The sequence below is a fragment of the Adiantum capillus-veneris genome, chromosome 27, assembly GCF_014529385.1.
Source record: "Adiantum capillus-veneris isolate H3 chromosome 27, ASM1452938v2, whole genome shotgun sequence".
NCBI classification, from domain to species: domain Eukaryota; kingdom Viridiplantae; phylum Streptophyta; class Polypodiopsida; order Polypodiales; family Pteridaceae; genus Adiantum; species Adiantum capillus-veneris.
Window position 1 is genome coordinate 47,864,182 of NC_140957.1, and position 9,840 is coordinate 47,874,021.

Consider the following 9,840-nt stretch of genomic DNA (forward strand, 5'->3'; position numbering starts at 1 on the left):
CATGCACAATGGATGTTCTTCTTAGAGAGGTTTTGAAAGACTCTCAAAGATTTTGTGTGGCTACGGTCTCAACTAGAGGCATGTATGGCCGAAGGGTGGATTGTTCAAGAGGCATTTGTTTATATATCAGAGTGTTTGCCACAAGTTGATCCTTCAATACCTCGCATGTGGTCATACGAGGAAGATTCAAGGATGACTTCACACTTGACAAGTGGAAGGGGAAACTACTTAACATGGATATGAATCTATCCCAAGTAGTCGATAACTTTTGCATTCTCAATGCAAAGATTATGACCAAGTGGGTGGACTTGTGGACATTGGAAAAATCTAGGCGTTTGCAAGAGAGGGAAGCATGGAAACAAGCACATGGAGGAGGAGGGCACCCCCAGTGTGTAGACACCTTGCATGTTTCCCGAATCTCATTAGTGCAAAGTGGATTCATGAGAGAATGACCGAGGCAACAGCGCGCGGAGAAGACATCACCAACAAAGAATGGGAGTATGCACGAGGCTGCGTATCAAAGGTAGAGTACTCATATACCTAAACCATATTGTCTCGCTATTTGTTGAAATTATCTTTAATATGTATTTGATCAATTAATATATTTTTCTATTTTGTAGTGCCTTTCCTTTAACTCTATGTGGTCAAAGGGTCGTCACTTTCGTACACGCCACATTGACGAGCGTAGAACCACCATGGATTGTGTCATCATGGGCAACTTTGACACAAACGGTGATGAAGCCAGGTACTGCGGAACTATTGAAAGGATACTAAAGGTTAATTTTAGAACCTTTCATAGCTTCATCTTCGAGTGCAAGTGGTTTGCAAATGTGTCTAAATGACATGAGAATGGACTCTACATGGTGGACTCTAGTATGCATCACACAGGGAGGTATGATAATTTAGTTTTACCGCGCAATTGTGAGCAGGTGAGTGACATGTATCTTTTTTATTCTTATTTACTTGTTGTAGCGTTAGTTATACCAATGTTACTCACTTTGAGCTTCTATTTTATAGGTCATCTATATCCTAGCAATCCACCAACCAAAACTTTGGTTCGTAATTTTTGTAACACCTCGGGGAAGAACCATGTTTCCCACTAATGAAGTGGAGACTATCTTCGACCCTACCTTCGACTTTGGATGAGGTGGAAACAGAGGAGAGGGAGGTCGATGAATCAAGTCCGGCGGCAGCAAGTCTTAGCAAGGATGATTGGAATGATGATGAATATTATGAGATGGAGGATGACGAACTCGAAGATGATGAAGCTGGCAATGCATCCACAAACGACAATTCCATTTCTCTCTTTATTGATTTAGGAGCCATGGGCTTAGAATTGGACGATGCTTCATGTAGAGATCTTTTGGAAGATGATTCATAAACATTTTGCAGTTATGAAGTTTTTTGATCGTGTAATCCATTCACCTCTCTCTCCCTCTTCTTCCTCTCTTTAGATTTGAGAATATTCTCAATTATGTTAATCAATTGACAATGATTATTTTAGTTGTAAACAGGGGTAATCTTAAGCTGGGTTCAGACGAGGCTAGAGGAAGAAAGGCTTTTTGCAGGTCTACCGCCGCCTCGTCTAAACGGTGTTGGAGGAAGAAGAGCGAAAAAGAGAGAGAGGTGGAGAGAGGCCAGCAGCTCTTCCGAGGGGGGCGGGGGTGCCGGAAGAAAAATGGCGGGCCCGGAGGAAGGTGATATCTATTGTAGCAAATAGGCTTTTGCCACGCAACTTAGACGCCCCTGTGGGAAGCATTTGCATCGTAGTGTCTGGACCGGGCCTTATTCCCCCCGCCTCCTTCTCCCCCCTCTTTACCTTTCTCTCTCTCTCTCTCTTTCTTTCTCTTCTTTTTTATATTTGAAAATTATATACAATACTCTTTAATTTTTATTGAGAGGAGGGAAACACCAAAATTTGAAAAAGGGGGGGTGGGGAGGAAGGGGAGGGAGAAGTTACAGCTACTTTCTTCTTTTCTACCATCTCGAGCTAAAGAAGCTCCCTGAGAAGCAGTACTTCCTTTTGAGCCGACTACCACCTATGCAGAACAACAGAACACGACCAAAGGAGAGATGTTGTTGCCAAGCTTGCCGACCAGCTCGTCATCCTTTTTGGGACTGGGCAGACCACACCAGCTGCATCCTCGGCATTCTAGATATCTTCATCACGACCACTCATGAGATCTCGCTAAGCTTCCCCTAGAAGTGGCACCCCGTAAAGTGGTCTTGCAAAGGTGAGCATGGGGTGTTAATTGGACATGTTGGGTGTTATCTAAAGCTGCGGGGAATAGTGAGGGCCTCTGTCGATAATAATTCCTTCAAATTTCAGGGCCAGGGGGTCATACGCATCTCGCCTCATCCTTCTACCATGGCATCTATTCCCACAATATCATGCCGAGCTTCAAGGACCTGGTGGCGCTATGCTTTGCTTGCAGGAGTGGTTTTTCACTTAGTTACTTGGAACAGCCAATCTGTTTCCCGAGTCTCCTTTAGTGGCACCAGATATGGCTATGAAAGGAACCCTCTCCAACCGTCCACAGTGTCCTTCTCTCTACCCTGGCCTCAACCTCCCATGCATGCGCACTTATATGCAGAAACGAGTACGAATTGCAGCTCTTTGGGTCTCATGAGAGAGAAAGACAAAGAAGAAGAAGTTGAAGAATTGCTGTATGATTTGCCAAGAGAGGGAGAGAGAGAGAGAGAGAGAGAGAGAGAGAGAGACTATGGCCAAGTTCGGTGAAGGAGACAAAAGGTGGATCGTGGAGGACAGAGCAGATGGTGCCAATGTCCATAACTGGCATTGGGCAAAAAAGGATTTCTTGCCTTGGGCCAAGAAGTGCCATGAAGAGCTCCTTTAGAATGTGCCCATCCTGGAAGGCTCTGGCAGGCTATGGATCTCCACCACCAAGCTCGATAGTGTGACTGGAGAAGCTTATATGAGCATCAGAAAGGGTAAGATCATTCCTGCCTATGAGCTTGCTGTTAGCCTTTCTTGGAAGGTGAAGAGAATATGGGTAGGGCAACAGCCTTGCTCAGAGGACAGGGAGAATTGAGATTCCTTACATCGCAGATGAGCATGCCGACGAAGATCTAGAGCTCAAAGTCTCCGTCCTCCATGAGGGCGTTGTTGGACAAAGGCTTCCAGAAGCTTTTCTAGCTGAAGGAAAATCCATGCTATTGGAAAGGGTGGCTAAGTTTGTGAAGGAGATCGTGAAGGAGGGGGGGGGCCTGCAAAAGATGAGCTTGAAGGAAAATTGGTACTAAAAGCTGCTTCTGCTCAAGGTAAAGCTGTGAAGACTGATGCCAAGATCGATAGTTCAAGTCCAGCTCCCAGCAAACAGCCTGCCCCCAAAGGGTTTCCGGTCCCTCCCTTGAACACACTAGTATGGCCGTCCACCTTTGGCGGCCTCTCTCTCTTGCAATCGTCGGCCAATGCAAACTTGTAAGCAAACACATGCACAGAAAGAGAGAGAGAGAGAGAGAGAGAGAGAGAGAGAGAGAGAGAGAGCAGCTGGAATAGTGGACAGTGGGTAGGAGAGAGAACTGGAATAACCTTCCTATCGCCCAAGTGTAGTAGATTGGTTAGCCCAATTCATTCTCAGATATCTCCTCATGGATATGTGAGTCTATCTCTCTTTCTCTCTCTCATGCATAGATGAAGAAGGACACTGGAATAACCTATCACCTTGTCGTAGGCCTTACAAAGATAGGTACAACCTTTGTGAGTCCATCTACCATTACCAAAGCTTTAAAGACATGAATGCTCTCTACGTGTGTGTGTGTGTGTGTGTGTGTGTGTGTGTGTGTGTGTGTGTGTGAGAGAGAGAGAGAGAGAGAGAGAGCGCTATGAGAAACTTTAAACATTTTCACCAATTTATCACTTCTATTTTCCACAATAATTTCATATAATAGGATTGAATATAACTTAAACTTGGGTATGATCGACACAAACTCAAAACCGAATCAAAACCTCTTTGCTAGAGAGAGAGAGAGAGAGAGAGAGAGCATTCTACATTTTAGCATACACTAACATCATGGGAAAATTTCAAGTATTAATCAATAGAGATATACTTCAAAGAATTTTTATCGTCGCAAGGTACAGAAGTGCGACCTGGCATGAGGAGGGTGTCGACTACCTGAATAGGATGTATCATATGGAGGGAGCACTCGAGGAGGGCATGGTTCAGACTGCAACCTTTGAATCAATAGTTGGGTCTTCTTGTGTGCATTCAAATATGTGATGTTGAGGCAGTATTCACCGCCATTACTGATGAAATGGAACGCTTGTCGCATGCATTCAGAGCCTTCCAAGACAACTCTCAGTATGTCGACAGATCAGCTGTTGCATGCTCTTCGTAGGTAATGCAATACTTCAACTGGCTCCTCCAAGGTAACCAAGGAGAGAGTCATGATGGCGCATCAGATTCCTACATTCTTATCATCAACTCTCTCTCTCTCTCTCTCTCTCTCTCTCTCTCTCTCTCTCTCTTCCGCACATCTTTTCTCTAGCTCGCACTCTCTCTCCTCTCTTCTCCTCCCTCAAGATACAGGTGCACTCTCCCTATGTAGCCCCGCTTTGCCATTGCATATATTAAATGCTCTTATTTTAGAGTCCGCATGCCACTGTCCTGGTTGCATCTGCCACCTACCTGGGCGAGAGAGAGAGAGAGAGAGAGAGAGAGAGAGAGATCAATGGGTGAGCATTCCATTAAAGCTGTGAGCAAGAGGAAGAAAATACAGAATGAAAATGGTGGCCGGTTGCACAGTAGGGATAGTGTAGTATTGCACAGGTTTGGGTTGTTGCTGGGGATGCCTTCATTTCTTTGGGCGGCCATATAGACATTGAGCTTAGTGAGGCTTATATAATCTTCCGGGTCCCGCACTTCAAGGGTGGCAACGGAACAAGGATTTCCCGCAGCTCAAGGCTCCATGGTATGCAGTTTGAATGTGCCAGTTGCTCACGAATGGAAGAGGTTTGCATGTTGTGCTGGCATCCTTGGGTGGAAGAGGAGGCGGCAGGCCATGTTGGATCCCGAGGCTTTTCCCACTCATGCTCTCTCAGCCCGCGACTCGAGCTCTTTCTTGCCTACAGTCCGAGGCAAGCCTGGTGCACCTCCAGAGTCCACGTCTTTTGCTGGCTACAGAGAGCTGCATTCCACGCAGGCGGCTGAATGGCGCATATGGCTCCTGAATGGCACATGAGCAGCCAAAGCAGGCTTTAGATCCAGCCACGTGGATCTGAGGCCTGTCTTTTTAATATAAGTATAAGATGTCACAAGGAGCTGACTCTGGCGAGTGTGGCCTATAGCCGATGACATAGGCGGACAATGAGAAAGAGAGAGAGGTTGCCAAAGGCGACCGGCCATACTAGTATGTATTGAGTGCTAATAGAGGTTTCAGCTTTTGAGATCAAATCTTCTACTCTCATGATGGCCATAAGTTGGACACTTAAAGAAATTCAATCATGATGGTAGCTGTCTTTGTAATGAGTTATTTTTTTAGTCTGCACCAACCAATCAACATTTTTTGCCTAGCAAAAAGAGAAAGCATCTCTATAGCCTTTGCAAAGCTTTCCAAAGGGCAAAGGCAATAGTAATATATATTATCTTTTTGTCAAAAAGGAATTCTTTGGCATTGGTTGATAATATAGTGGTCATTTATACGAAGTACGGTTTTTGGTATGATATTTCATCACTCGAAAAGATAGCAAAGTAAAAAGCTGTGAGGCTTTTTACTTTTGAGATTCAATAATATCTTCACTTATCCTTTAACTTTTCTCTCGCATTTAAGTATCTTCACGTATTTTTGCACTTTTGTTTTTGCATTTAAATGCAGCCTTTAGTTTTTTGCTTTTGAAAAGAAGCGTTACAACTACTCACTGAATACCATTCATAATTGGGTGTAGGAAATGAGAGACGAAGTGGTGGAGTTAGCAATTAAGTATGAAGAAGCAGTGAATTTCGTTAACAGGTTGCAGGACGAGATTGACTGGCTCTAAAGTCTTTTCTGTGTCCTCTTAAAAGAAAGGATGGCTCCGTTTTGAAGGTTTTTGTAATCAATTTGACAGAATGCTTACTGGTTTTGTGCAAAAGTCATGTACTCCCTCTATTTAGCCCCTCCCTGTGTATCAAGGTTGTTACTTCACAAAAGCCGCTGTTTATTCCCTATTTACCGCTTCCTTGGGTGAACAGTTGTAACTTTTTGTCCCTCTAATTAATGCAAATGCTTACTTGGTTGCTTTAAAAAAAAAGCATTAATGAAAGATAGGGATGCGCATTGAAAGCTTCTTTGGATTTTAGTGTATTAACAGGTTCTTTGATATAAGAGCTTCATATGACTTCAGCCAATACAGAACCGAGGGTTTTACAGGGACCCTCCAACCCATACACAGGAAAACATATCCCAACCATAAAGATCCTTGGATGTCACGACACCAAGGGGCTCTGCCACTGTCCATAGGCGTGCCAAAGGAAGCCTAGCAGACAAACCCCTGGAATGGTTTTAGTGTTGCCTTTAGTTTTTTTTTTTTGTGATATGCTAGTTATGGTGGCGGCCATGGCTCGGTTGAGCATGGTTTGGGGTGTATGTTTTTTTTTTTTTGTGACTTCAATACAATACGTTCACATGTTGTGAGTGTTAGGAAATAAGACGTAGCGAAATAGATAATTGAGTAGATTACTTAATGGAGAGAGACAGATTTATATACACGAAATTATAGAGTAGAGAGAGAGAGAGAGAGAGAGAGTACACACGATATACGTGGTTCACCCAATGTGGGCTACGTCCACGGGAAAGCAGCCACTCAATGGCTTTAGTACTTCAAAACAAGAAGTAGTTTACAAAGGGATTATACCCTTAATGGAGCTCCCGCCTTGCTTCACTCTCACCACCTCACACTCACCTTGTTGCATCAACTTCACACTATAAAATGTGTGTAGAAATGGCCTCCTTTTATAGGCCAAAAGGGCTGCCCTCTCTTATGAGAGACAGCCATGTGTAGCCGTCCTTGTGCGAATAAGTCCAAATCGGATCCTCCAATCCGCCCATGTGTGGCCGCCCTTGAGAAGACAAGTCCGCTTTTGAATTCGGCCACCGGCCATTGACTTCCGACCACCGGCCATCAGCCATTAACTACCGGCCACCGGCCAACCGACCGGTTGTTTTCCGACCACTTTCCGGCCGCCGTCCGGCCATAATATTCCGGCGAAAAAAAGTCTCGGGGGCCTCCGCCCTCGAGGCCTTTAAAATTGCCCCTGATTCTTGTCCGTGAAAATTTTGGTTTCCGGTGAGTGATTTTCCTTCACGCACGATGGCTTCTCCTCATAATGGGGGCCTTACAAATGTGCGCTTTTACAACAGAAAATTACAAGGGTAAATCAGGCTCCATACTTAACAATCTCCCACTTGGAGACTGATCTCCAAACCAAACCTGTGACTGCTTTCCATTCTGGCTTCTTATCCTTGAATGCCGATTGAAGATTAGCAAAAGCTCAACTTCTCCTTGTTGACCACCTTTGTAAACATGTCTGCAGGATTTTCACTTGTATGCACCTTTCCTAGCTTTAGTTGTCCCTCTTCCAAAAGAGTGCGTATGAAGTGATATCTCACCTCAATGTGCTTTGTCCTTGAATGAAAGGTTGAGTTCTTCGCAAGATGGATAGCGCTTTGGCTATCACTGTACAAGACACAATTGTCTTGTTTGAATCCAAGCTCTTCTAAGAATCTGTGAAGCCACAGAATTTCTTTGCTTGCCTCCGTCATTGCTACATACTCTGCTTCCGTGGTAGAAAGTGAAACCACTTTCTGCAGCTTTGAAGCCCAGCTTACTGTTGTGCCTTCAACCGTGAACACATAGCCAGTAGTGCTCCTTTGAGTATCTTTGTCACCTGCTATATCTGCATCAGCATACCCTTCTAGAAAAATATCAGTTCCTCCAAAATACAAAGCATTTGTTGTTGTCCCTTTTAGATACCTAAGTATCCACTTCACAGCTTGCCAATGCTCTTTACCTGGGTTGTCCATGAACCTACTCACAACTCCCACTGCATGCGCAATGTCTGGCCTTGTCCAGACCATAGCATACATTAGAGAACCTACCGCTGCAGCATATGGAACTTTAGACATATAGGCTATCTCCTCTTGTGTCTTTGGACACATATCCTTCGTTAGTTTAAAATGACCAGCCAAAGGTGTAGAAACTGGTTTTGCATTTTGCATTGCAAACCTTTCTAGTACCTTCTTGATGTAATCTTCTTGAGATAGCTTTATTGTCTTCTTCGTCCTGTCCCTTGATATTTTCATACCAAGTATCCTCTTTGCAGCACCTAAATCTTTCATTGAAAAAGATTTGGACAGCTCCTCTTTTAGGTCTTTGATGTCCTGCATGTTAGCACTTGCAATCAACATGTCATCAACATACAAGAATAGGATGATGAATTTCCCATCTCCCAAATTCTCCGTGTAGACGCAGTGATTCGAGTTGCATGTTGTGAATCCATGATCCAACATCCATCGATCAAACTTCAAGTACCATTGTCTTGATGCTTGCTTTAAACCATACAAGCTCTTCTTTAATCTGCAAACCATTTTCTCCTTACCTTTTACTTCATACCCCTTTGGTTGAAGCATGTAGATTTCCTCCTCTAAGTCACCGTGAGGGAATGCCGTATTTACATCCATTTGCTCGAGATTTAGATCATGAGCAGCCACAAGGCTTAAGACAAGCCTAATTGAGTTCATTTTTACAACAGGAGAAAATATTTCATTGAATTCAATACCTTTCTTTTGAGAAAAACCTTTTACCACAAGCCTAGACTTGTACCTTTTCTTCCCACCTTCTTCTTCTTTTAGCTTGTACACCCATTTGTTTTGAAGTGCCCGCTTACCTTTAGGTAACTCAACCAACTCCCATGTTTGGTTGCAATGTAGTGAGTCCATCTGCACTTGCATTCTCTTCGTCCATTCTTCTTTGGATTCATGTTTCATAGCTTCTTCATATGATTCCGGCTCTCCAGAATCTGAGATCAAGAGATGGTTGAAGGAAGGAACAAACCTTTCTGGAGGTCTACTTGCTCTTGTAGATCTTCGGGGAATAGCTTGAGGCTCCTCATTTGGTTGACGTTGTTGCACATTGTCACCGTTTGCAGTCCTTGAGTCTTCACCGTCCTCAAGCTCCATGTACTCATCACCTGTTTCTTTTGTTTGTTTTCTTTCCAAGTAATCTTTGTACATATTTTGTTCGTTAAAAATTACATCCCTACTCCTTAAGATTTTACCATCTTCAGGATTCCATAGGCGATACCCAAAGTCTCCTTCTCCATAGCCAATGAAGAAACACTTTTTGGACTTTGCATCTAACTTTGATCTTAGGCTTCTATCTATGTGCATGAAAGCCTCACACCCAAACACTTTGAGAAATGCATAGTTCACCGGTTTACCTGTCCATGCCTCTTCTGGAACTCCCCCATCCAATGCCGTTGAGGGTGACCGATTGATTAAGTACGCAGACGTACTTACAGCTTCCGCCCAAAGCTCAAGCGGTAGGCCTGCATGTAGCCGCATGCTTCGTGCTCGTTCCATGATTGTCCTGTTCATCCTTTCCGAAATCCCATTTTGTTGAGGTGTCCTTGGGGTTGTTCTTGCCTCCGAATGCCATTGCTAGCACAAAAGATTTCAAAAGCTTGGCTGCAATATTCGCCTCCATTGTCGGATCTGAGGCATTTAACCTTGGTACCTGTTTCATTCTCCACAAAAGCTTTCCACCTTTGAAATATGGAAAATACATCGGATTTATTCTTCATGACATAAACCCATGTTTTTCTAGTCGCATCGTCTATGAAT

The 9,840-nt window shown here is 43.9% G+C and overlaps 1 pseudogene; it reads left to right on the forward strand.

Moving 5' to 3' along the window:
• Positions 1-2,723: 2,723 nt before the first annotated feature.
• On the forward strand, positions 2,724-3,617 carry LOC147421908 (uncharacterized; annotated as a pseudogene).
• The last annotated feature ends 6,223 nt before the right edge of the window (positions 3,618-9,840 follow it).